The sequence below is a fragment of the Brachycentrus maculatus genome, unplaced genomic scaffold, assembly GCF_059751285.1.
Source record: "Brachycentrus maculatus isolate JH-2025_06_01 unplaced genomic scaffold, ASM5975128v1 h1tg000029l, whole genome shotgun sequence".
In the NCBI taxonomy this organism is placed as follows: Eukaryota; Metazoa; Arthropoda; class Insecta; order Trichoptera; family Brachycentridae; genus Brachycentrus; species Brachycentrus maculatus.
This window is the reverse complement of record NW_028280783.1, coordinates 574,607-586,999: the sequence shown is the minus strand read 5'-3', so window position 1 is coordinate 586,999 and position 12,393 is coordinate 574,607. Positions and strand designations below refer to the sequence as shown.

At 32.9% G+C, this 12,393-nt stretch overlaps 1 protein-coding gene across 2 annotated transcripts in view; it reads left to right on the top strand.

The window, feature by feature from the left end:
- Window positions 1-12,393, top strand: part of LOC148312893 (uncharacterized) — a 69,921-nt gene that overhangs the window by 21,172 nt on the left and 36,356 nt on the right. The window lies entirely within an intron of this gene.

Genomic DNA, 12,393 nt, shown 5'->3' with positions numbered 1-12,393 from the left:
GTGAACAAGTATTTGGACACACTCAAAATGTTGTTCTTACATCCCACCATAGATGCTCTAGTGAAATCCTTGTGAATCCAAGCATGTCGTTTCGAATTTGAACAATATGTTAAGTTCCGAGAATTTAAGTAGTGTGGTTGTCAATCATGGGTAGAATTGGTGAATGTTACCATGTTATATGGATTATATTCACATACTGGCGAAAACTGACCAAGTCAACTAGTGTAATTTTGAAGGTTATTCAATTTCCATTTGACATCTCAACATACATACTTATATGAAGATGAAGAATATGGAAGTCTGGGTATTTATGGGGCTTACAACCGTCAGAGGCTGGTTTAAGTTATCACTTTACACACGTGTAACTATTAACTATCACCAATTCTACCCATGATTACCAACCACACTACTCAAATCCTTGAAACTTCTATATATATTGATCAAACTCGAAACACAGCTTCACTAGAGACATCTATAGTGGGATGAGGGACGCACTTTTACTAAGTAGTAACTCTTTCATAACAACATTTTCAGTGTGTCCAAATACTTGTTCACAAATCTGGATTATCTCCAATTATAGGAGTTATTTATTCATAACAGTTTTTTTAAACAGATTTTACAGTAGTGGCAGTTCCATCCATTAAACATAACAACAACACACGCAATATTAAACATTGTTCATTGCAAACAGCGTGCTTCTTGACAGCACCATCACATGGGATTTCCAAAGTTTTCGATTGCATTGTTGTTTATTGATGTTTAATATTTTCATTGCTTCTCAAGTATTGTAAAATTATATACATTTATTTCTCTTTTTGTGTAAATCGCTTGTAACTTTGCCTCGGTAATTGCAAACAAAGAATCGGAATTATATGCAAATCGTCACAGAGTAGGTCTCTCTCAGCACTCTCTCTGCAAATTGCTAACATGCACATCGTTCATATTGTTCCGGAAAGAGCCATATCCAATAAATTGGTTTCTTTATTGTGCTACTATTAGTGTCGTTCTGTCGAAGTGTTTTCTCACTTTTCTCACGAGAAGTTCGATTGAAAACGGAGTTTTTACGCTGTTTCTCACATCCACGCCTGCGACGCTCGCGGTAAGAAATCGTCGACAAGGCATGGGATAAAGATACATTTTCTCTTTTCCCAGTTATTTATTAACCGATAATAACACAAACTTGTGAAGATAATGACAGCCCAGGGGGCGTTTCGATATATCGATAAAGCTAAGCGTATTGGCAACATTGTCGAATGGCAAACTTCGCAACAAGCGAGTGGCTTTCTTTCGGTCTAATAATTAATTTTAGACTCTTCGCAATCACGATCGTTCAATTATTTGCCACGGAATATTGATAATTGTAAATGGTCCATGGCTCGACCAAATATTAAGTAAATAGCATGCTTTCATCTATCATTGTTTCTAGACCAACTTACTTACGCTGCTGAATGCTTTCAACTGTTGGCGAATACGGATCTTGCGTTTGGTTCCCGCCAATTGCAAAATGAATTCGTGAAATATTTATTTACAATATTTGTCATAATTTTTTCTGTATATATTCTCCTTCTCACCCTTATCTGCTCCAAATAGTGCATAGGACACTGCTCAGTATATATAAGCAGTGTTTTATTGATTGTTAAATACATGCATTTTAAAAGTATGAGAGTGAAAAATCACTTATATTTACTTTGACCCCCGTGGGAATCGAATTCGGAACCTCAAGCTCGGTGCTGATCACTACACTAATGTGGCGACATATTGTCACATATCTAAGTGTACCTTCCCAGAAACCTAATATTGTTTTCTTGTAAGTTATTGATACTACTCGTAACAATATGGAGAACTTAAAATAGTCAAAAGATGTGTGAAACTGTGAACTGTGTCGTTTATAGCATGCTTAACAAGCGCAGATGACAGTTCTATGTAAAATATGCAGTCATATAAATTTTATTCATTTTCTGCATTTGCTTCTTTATTGGCGAGATTCAGTTTTCTTACATAAGAAAACAACGTGAAATCAGATTAGAAATTATTATCGTTTTCTTCCGGAGAATGTACCCGCTGTTTGCATTCTGCAGCTTGGAACAGACCCGAAGTGCGGAATTGCCAGTTGGACTGGAATATTGTGCCTACTCGCGCAGACAATAGGGTCGCCAGCTAGAAGAAAGTAGGAACGCGTCGTTAGCTATAATTGTTCGATCCGCAGTTTTAGCGCTCGCATCTGTGTAGGTTGACATCTTTGAGGCATCCGAGTACCTTTTCTCGGCTATAGTTGTATGGTTACGATGCCTATCAGAGCGCGTACGCAGACGATTGATGGTTTGCGTAATAATGCATACTACATGTATGCACTTACACTTAGGTACATGTATGTACGAGTACATATTTGGTCGTATAGTTATTCCCTTGTGCGCACTAGTGTTACGGTCATGGATCACATCCACAGTGTCTCGCTTACCAAGGAAAACTGTGGAGGTCCTCACCAAAAAGTTACATTTCCATTATAAATGATTTTAAGTAATCAGGAATTCTAGCTTGTAAAATTGTTACGTTTTGGTGTGATTTAATGATTTCATATTGATTTAAAACAGGATTGGTCACGTTTTGTCGCAACTTTAATTAATATTTCGATAGAACACAGTATACAGAATGTATTTTCTTTTAAAGGATTTTTTGTGCAATAATGTAACTTTTTGGTGAGGACCTCTACAACTGGTATACCCAAAAAAACATTTTTTTTAGCAATATCCATCCATTTTTATTTAAGGTTAACTTAGTAAATATCAATATTTCTTAGAATCTTTTGTGACCCGTGTTCGAAACGGTGTTTGAAAATGATGCGGAATGCATAGAAACACGTGGCACAATAGATTTTAATAAATTGTGGTATTTACTACGTAAAACTTAAATTAGAAATTAATAGATTTTATTACAAAGTGACTGCCGAATCAATTTATGAATTCATCTTGCCAACCTAGTATCTTTAATTTATATTATATTTTGATGTTTAATCTATTTGTATACTAAGGGAATATAGAAATCTGAGCATCTCAGGGCTTATGACCTGGCACTGGCTGCTCAGACTCCATATTATCTTCTTATAACATGTATGCCTTCATCTCTGATGGGCCATCTATAACTAAACTGACCATTTATTTTTGTCCCCAAAACGGGACATTTACCAATTTTAACCTTATAGTATGGATATTCAAGAAAATACGTATTTTTTCATAGTTTTTATGTATTATTAAAAAGAAAGGAATTGATAAAGAAAATAAGAAGAATAAATTTTATAAAAATGAAAAAAAAAAGTTGTTTTATATTGGGACAGGCTATGTAAAAACGGGACGGTCCCGTTCAAAACGGGACGTATGGTCACTTTATCTATAACGCACATCTTGATATATTGTTAAATAAAGAGGAAAATGGTTTAATATTTAAAAAAATAATCTGTGGTGTTGATCTTTCGTCTTCCTCTATTTTTCCTCTATGATTTTGTGTAAATGTAACTGTATGAACTATTTAAGTACAAAGATAGGCAGATACTTTATTGCGTCAAATCGAAATAAACGAACGAACAAATATCAAAAAGTCGTTATCTAATTTATTATGGTTGATTATTATTTTTCTTCAACGTAATTCGTTGTAGAGTTTGAGTGATTTTTTACTTCGCCTCGTACACACTACACATGCTGTTTTTTTAATGTATAGCGAAAAAAACATACTTTTTTATATTAAATTATGTAACGGAATTATAATAGTGGCAAGATATTCAATGGTATTACATAAGTGTCTAATTAAAAAATTGACGGTATGTGTAAGGCCGCTTACACATATCTAGTAAAAGCATCAATTGTAAGTTGTTTATTGATTAAACCAATATAAAAACAACATTGAGTCGGGTTGTGATCCCGTGTTAGTTTCACAGACTGTGTGCTAAAAGATCTATGTTTTCTCCTCACTCTGCCTAAACTTGATTCATTTTTTTAACGTGATCCGCTGAGGCTAACCAGAAACATCGAATAGAATCAATATTTTGTAAATGATGAGAACACTAAATATCTTTTAAAAATGTTCATTCTTATAACTTATATATTTCAGGTACTTGCATTGTAGTTTGAATGAAGTACGTTTAAGTAGCATACGCGTCTTAATGCTCCCCAATTTAATCAAAAATATCACTTTTTTATATCTAGCTTCGTTCGTCTTCTTTTTCTAAAAAACAGTGCAATGAGCACTACATTGTTCGAAGCAGGGTTTTCTAGATATCCAAGTATTCCTCGGTTTTCTTCTGCTTTTATTTCCATCCACGTTCGCCTCATAAATTTGTTTTACTGTTCTATTTCACTCTTTATTTCACTTGTCCAAACCATCTCAACGCACCTTTCATTTTACCGATAATGTTTGTCTCAAAAGTTCTTTAAGGTGGTATGGCCAGGTGGAGCAAATGAATAACGAGATAGTGACAAATATGGCAAATGTGAACGGGAGAATAGAACTAGGATGGCCGAAAAAGACTTGGCACGACCGGGTGAAAAACCTAAAATCTGGTCGTCTTAAAAGTGTATGTAACAGGAGAGCATGTATAACTAGATGATGGATGTGAAGGAGGCTAGGAGTGTATGTCAGGACAGATGAGTGGGTACTTCCATCCTCTCTGCCCATCCCAGCAGGGAAACGGCGCGATGGCAGTTATCTAACGAAGATGTAATTTGAATAATAACGGGAGATGTGATTCGTAAATCAATCTAGCGAATGCATTATAAAATAGAGAAAAGTTACGAGTTGAACAACTATTATCTAATCGGAGATGGTTATTCGCACAGAAAAAACAATAACTGGAATCAAATAATAAGTACGAATTAGTAGAAATATTGCGCGCGAGTCGGAACGACCCGTGAACACTTTCCCTAGAGGCAACGAACTTTCACGGGCAGGCGAGCTACAGAATCTGTTTTTGAACCGAGATTAAATGTATTTTCTCAATTAATGCGCTATCCGTCACGAGAAATCTTCAAATACGGTTTCTAGAAAGTTACGCTAATTTTGCTCCTGAAAGACAGATATCGCTATTGTTTATCGAGCTAAATTATATGCGTTTACGAATTGATTTACGGTTGAAGAAGTCTAATAACTATTTATTTAGTAAATACATATAACAATATCGCTGTATCTAATTTTTTTATACTTTCCAATAAATTTTTATATAATTGAATGTATTTTATATTATAAGAATAAAAAACCTTGAAATAGTTGATGAATACGCATATTTGGACATATGATGAACTGCCAAGAAGAAAAGAAATGTATTGGGCAACTTTTGGTTAACTTAGACACCTTCTAGAAAATAAAGAGATATCGACTTTTCTGAAATGGAAAATATATTAATCATGTGTACTGCCAGTACATATGCACATATGCATTAGTGATCACGACTCTCACAAGAAGAAATGTATAAAAACTCAAATGCACACAGCGATCCATGGAAAGATCCATGCTTAGCATAAGCCTAAGAGACAAAATATGAAATGAAGAAATTGGGAGCTAAACCAGATATCATAGATCGTGTAGAAAAACGGATGTGGCAATGGGCAGGACACGTTACGAGACAAGACCTCACAAGATGGACCCCTACAATTTTATTATGGAAACCTTGGGAGAATAAGAAAGGCGTCGGAAGACCTCAAAAAGGATGGTTCGGCGACATAGCCGCTGTGGGGGGTAAAAATTGGCTGCAAGCTGCGACCGACCGAAAGAAATGGAAAGATACGGAAGAGGCCTATATCCAGCAGAGGTGGACAGAAGATTGAATAAGGAGAAATGTATTTAACAATTTATCTACAAAAAAAATATTTCATTGGTTACTAAGTTACGATCAGCGGATGTCACGAGTACCTAATAAGAATACACCTTTAGCCATTTTAAAAGAAAAAAAAATCTACCCAAAATATGTTTTTCAGTAGTATAAACCAAATAACGTAAATTTCGTAATATGCCTGTATTCACCCGAGCATTTAAAATAACACTTTTCAAGTTTTTGTTTCATCAGTTGATCGTTAGTCCTGCAAAATGGGGTCACTAAGCAAAAAGTACATTACTACAGTGAGTTAATTCAAAAGAGTACTAAACTAGCAAAACGCAATATTTTCATAAAAAAAACAAGCTTTTTATTCACGTCATTGCAGTTAACACTTTATGATTATTGTTTAAATAATTTCATGCCGTTTCAAATAGGATATTGTTAATAATAGCGGCCATGATAATCAAAAATTATGTCTCAAAACTTCAATAGTGCAAACTAAAACTAATTCCTTTTTCAAAGCAGGATTACCGAAATCAAGTGCAACGATATTAAATAGCAACGTCTTTTCCCTTGTAGTGTTCGAAGACAACAAATATAATTTTGTTTGTGTTTTGTATTGTTATTTTTTTAAAGTATCTATTTATTTGGCAGTCACCCAGTGAAAGTATGTTTCTGCCAGTGTCAAGTATTATTTTATTTACAAACAAAATAATAATAGAATATAATAATAACAATTTATACAAAATTTCATAGTTTAAATGCGTTTAGCGTTATCATTTTAGAAATTATGATCGCAATTCTAAAATTAGGTTCAGAAAGAAGGGTGAATACTCGGGTGAAGAGTTGGATTCCTGCCTGCGTTAAGCTATTTAGAAAGTTCACCTTCTCTGTTGTGAGCGGAAACTGAAAGAACGTGTGGTTTGCATCCCCTATATCTTGTCCACATTCACAATATGGTGATGTAACGCACTTTATGTTATAGAGATGCGATAGAGACATTAGGCGACATAACATCGAGATAGAAGATCTAGACAAAGATAAGTCCCAGTACCATGGTTTGAATGGGATTTCAGCTTGAATGTTAGCGTAATATGATGATGCTGTTTTATTTATATCTTAATACAGTGTTCATATATTTTTTTAATTGATTTATTTTAAACCCGTTTTTATAAAACGTTCTTTCGGCTTTAACGGACACCCTCTCCCCCCAATTAATCCTTCCATCAAGGTTCTACTGTATGTATGTACATATCGCTCACTCCTTTCAAGAACGTTATAAATCAAAAATCGTCCATTTTCAGTTGTGCATTTTTTTGGAATGCCCAGAAAATGTACTATATCCCACCAAAAGCGGCATATTTATAACTTAATATTTACCTGCGACAGGGCAGAAAGTGTTGTTTTTGCATTTTGAAGAAAAGGTATTTTTTAATTATTATTTTTTAAATATACTAAATATTTTTCAAATGGAGAAAAAACTTCAGGTTTTACCTAAAAAGATCTGTTACACAGTAAAAAGTTCAATAAGTGGCTTGATATTTATTTTTAATACATTGTATCATATTTCAACTTCAAAAACGTTCTCCTGAAAAATCAAGTTTTTCTTATTTATGACGTTCTTGAAAGGAGTGAGCGATATGTTGCGTGTGTATAGATACGAAGAGTATGTTTGTGTAAGTAATTGGCGGTAACATCGACTTCATCAGAGAATTTCAGCGAATTGGATAGTAGTTGGATATTTTCTCTATTTATACGTAATCACGATAAGGGAAAGCTCCATGATGAAACTGCAAAACCAAAAGATACGGAAGCACAATTTTACCCATATTATCGCGGGATAGAAATTTTTAAATTGAATGATTGATCGAAAAACAGCCGAATATTGGAACTTTCCGAAGCCAAGAAATGGGCAATGAATCGGACGAAATTGTGAAATATTATCGAATTTCGTAATCATCATCTCATTATGCGAAATCGTCTCGCAGGTGAAATGTAATTATGGTGTTTGAATATTTATTCTTTACCACAATCGATTAGTTTCGGAAATTGCTCAATATTTTAGTGATTTTTAACTCCACGTTTACGCAAATCGTTGTGCGACGTTGAAATATTACTAAGTATACTTCAAAAGGCAAATGAGGATACCTACGTTACATTTTTGAATGTGTCCAAATCCTGTTCACAAATCTGAGTTTCTCTGCTTTTTGACATCTCAACATAGATAAAAAGAATATGAAAGTCTGGGTCTCTAAATATAGAGGGCTTATGACATGTCATAGGCTTGTTAATTAATCACTTTACGCACGTGTTCACTATTCTACAACATGATTAACAAGCACACTACTCATTTTTTTAAAATTACATAACGTCCAAGTGACTCTAAAATCTAGCTATGGCTTATGCAACACCGTTTATCATGACCGTACTTAGGCTTCAACATTATAAGTTTTATGGCTTAAACCTACTCGCAGTGGCGTGCACAGATAATTAATTTGGGAAGGCACTAGAGGTAGGTAGTAAGGTAAGCTAGGTACTACTTAGTAAGGTAGGGTTGGGTTGGGTACTGGTTTCGTTTTTATGTCACGCGGATAAGTTAGGATAGGCACTGCTTTTCTACCTGTTTGAAATGCACGCCTCTGCTTACTCGTGAGTGGATTTACTCTTTATGTTCTAAGTATGTTCTACTCTCGTAATTTCGTGTTATTCGTGAGTGAAAATTTTAGGCGAAAACACTCGCTTACACACTTCTCAAATGTTTGAAACTCTTATATATATATTAATCAATCTCATAACACAGTACATATGAGTTCACAACAGCCATCTATGTTAGATTGAGGAAAGCTTTTATGTAGCACAGATCCTTTTATTTGTATGCAAGATCCAAACTCCAGATTATTTACACATACTTACTGGGAAACTCCTGAAAACACGATTGAATATTTTTTCATGTAGCTTATAATTTGACGGTTTTTTTATATGTTTGTGTTGCACCAAATTTATCCCTGATATTCTTGCTATATAACTATTTAATATATATTATGTATAAAATATATATATTTAATATTTATATTATTTTATCGTGTATTGAATGAGCAGTTCATGTATAAATCCGTATCGCACTCGTGAAAGCCCACTGATTGCGTATTATAAGACTCCTTTCTAAATAAAACTTTCAGTATTAGAAATTACTTAATAGATACATTTTGTTACAAGAACGACATCGGGTAGAATTTGAAAGATGATTAGACGCAGCGTGGAATTTTACAGTTAAGTAATCTTGCATGGTTATTTCACATTAATTTTGCTACTACGAACATTTTTACCGCTGTATTGAGAATGCAGACGTTCACAATTTCGGCTAGAGGAGATTATTATCTAATCTATCAATTTTACCGTACTTTTTACTACTAAAATGAGTTGATTTTTTACACGTTCTTATAATACACTTAAACAAGTATTAATTAAACCTCAAAATTGTTGCAAGCGTTGCGGGCCAAACTTAAGAAATCGCTGAAATTACAGTAGGTTTTCTATTGTAAACGTGGATCTGAATGGCCGTAACAACCTCGACTGCCCCAAGAGATCAGTGTATTTTGCAGCTAAAAGGAGCCATTTCAATCTGCACCCTGTTGCGTTAGCCGCCATATTGAATTTCGCGTATTTTCAACTTAAAGCTTAAATAGTAATGTCAAACTTTTAATTTTTATATCAGTGATCTATAATAACTAATTAATACTAGTTTGATGATTAAACGTTTTTATTTTTAAATATATATAAAAAAAATCATATCGGATGGATGTGATTTAAATGTAAAATAGGTATTGGACCCCAAACGATTTTTTTCATTGTAAATTATGACACCTAAAAATACTCTACCTAGTAACCAGTTTTACATCATATGTCACAAATTCTCTTCTTAAACCAGAGATTCTTAAATGTTCAAAAATTTTGTCGCTTTCAAAAGTCAGTGTTTTACTTTTATTCTCAAGTTACAAATGACAATTTAAAAAGAAAAATTTTATAATTTTAGAATCAAAATACTCGTATTTCTCTGTAAAACAAAGTAACGATACATTATTTTATCACGTAATCACCCCTAGTAAAAATATTTTTTAACCTTTTATTAGAGTTCTGGGCGATGCGTTCGGAGTGTGTCCAAAATTTATTAGATTTTATTACTGGATTATCAGCCTAAATTTGAAAATACCATACATCATTTAAAATGGCAGCTTACTCTAACAGGGCTGCAGTCCCGAATATCAATGTAATGCTTAATAAAATATACATCAATAATGTTTCTTTTAATGCGTTTAAGAGAAATATTGTTGATGTCTATTTGACTAGTTGATAAGGAAAATTTCTATTATTTAATAAAAACATGTAATGTAAGTTTATTTTATAGTTACACTTTTATGTACGTGACAGTTTATTTATATTTTTAGTTTACTTAAGTGAAAACCTCTAATTGGAATGTTATTTTTTAAATTCTTCTAAATTATGTTTTTTCGTTAAATATTCTGTTGGTTTTCCAATAAAAATAAATAAATAAAAAAAATGAAAATAAACAAATAATTACAAAGCAATTTTTTTTATTAAAGTCTTTTCAAATTACCTTACCACTGGTCTATTGAATACCTTAAGAGTTTTGTAATATTTATTAAATGCAAAAAATTCTTTAAAAAACCCATTCAAAAGTTAAGAAGTTATTTATTCATCCATAACTTAGCTTTATTACTCATTTTATACTAAACATGTAATATTTATTACTCACCTCCGCAACTACAAATCTACTGCGTTTGAGTTTCACGACTTGTGTATTTCAACCATCCTCAAATTCGGATAACCTATTCTATGTTTGCATCTGAATATACTTAAGACATAGTAATTTATGATATCCAAACAAATCAAATAATATGTACTAAGACGATGTCTGTAAATAAAGTAGATTTATAAATAATAATGGTGTACTTTATTATGCGTTTATGAATATTAATAAAACATATGTGCAAATCCTCTGCGTATTTCTTCATAATTCATATATATTTCTTTATTCTGTATCCTTTGCCTTTTATACTTATTCGATTACCTCCGCCGGAAATGTTGTAAATTTATTATATACTGTAATCAATATTTTGTAATAAAAATGCAACATTTCATTTATAATATATTACAGATTGTTTTTATGCACATTTCAACTACAAACATTTATTTTAATGTTTGAAAATATTTTTGTATTACAAATTTACACACACACACATATATGTATGTGTGTATATGTACTCTATTCCTATCTTTTATAAATTTTTAAATATTTTCATTCATTCAAATCATTATCCGCACCCGATGGTGCATAGGGCACTGCATCATATAAACGCAGTGTTATCTGAATCATTAACACATGAAGGAAAGGTGATCAACTTTCAGCTTTAGGTACCAGTCCAGGGTAATATTGAATAAATATTAGAATGAAAAAAATCACTTTCATTTATTTGACCCCCCCTTGGGAATCGAACCCGGGACCTCCAGTAGAGTAGCTGAGCTTGCTGACTATTACACTACGGAGGCGGACAAGATACATATTTAACAAATTTTGAACCGATCCCATTGATTTGGTATGAATTTGTTTTAGAATAATTTATTCCTTATACGGCTTTTCGCTTTGCGGCCAAGTTTCGTGGAACGTATCTAGGCCGTTAAGCGAGGTATGGGTGTATATTAAAAATTGTACACTACACAACTCAAAAAAACATACAAAGGCTGGAGAAAAACCGATTTGGTAGGTAGTCATAATAGATGTACATAAATATGTACTAAACAATAAATCCACTTAGGCTTTCCTGAAATTGGTTAGAATATAAACACCGATTTCTTGCCATTACTTTATGTTGATGTATCGCTTTCTCGACACAATAATGTTCCCCGCACGGATTAATTGCAATAAATAATATGTGTAATTAAGAAAAAAGAATACGGCAATATATCTTTTCATATTATACGCTATCCAAAAGTGGAAAAATGCATAAATTATTTTTATCACATATATGTATACATATAACGAAACCTCTAGCAGGTTTTTCATCTCGTTATTGTACTGTCAGCATACGTTGAAATTCACTGTACCGTATCAAATAAATTCTCTCAAACTGATATACAAAATAGTATATATTAATATTGTACAATATATAAATATGTTGTAAAAAGCACTACGTATAACGGGATTATGACTTTACATTCCGAAACGTAAGAATAATTACTATAAGATAGCATACTACAGTATAGGTTTGCGTCGAGTTTATTATTCACTTGTACACAAATAGTAAAACTGGTTTTATTTTATTCAGTAGAGTCGTGATTAGTCCAAGAATTAATATCTCGCTAATGTAAATAAATATGTGTCCATTCAAATCTGCCCGTGAACTTGGAGTCTCCGTAACAGCAGGTAGAGTCATTAACTTCAACCCGAGCATTGCGCAACGCATTCACGTAGGTACTCTCACAGCGTGATATAACCTCATAGTACGATATATCTGATCGATTCCACGCCTTAAATATTATGGCATCGCATATACATTTTCATTACCAAATTACTG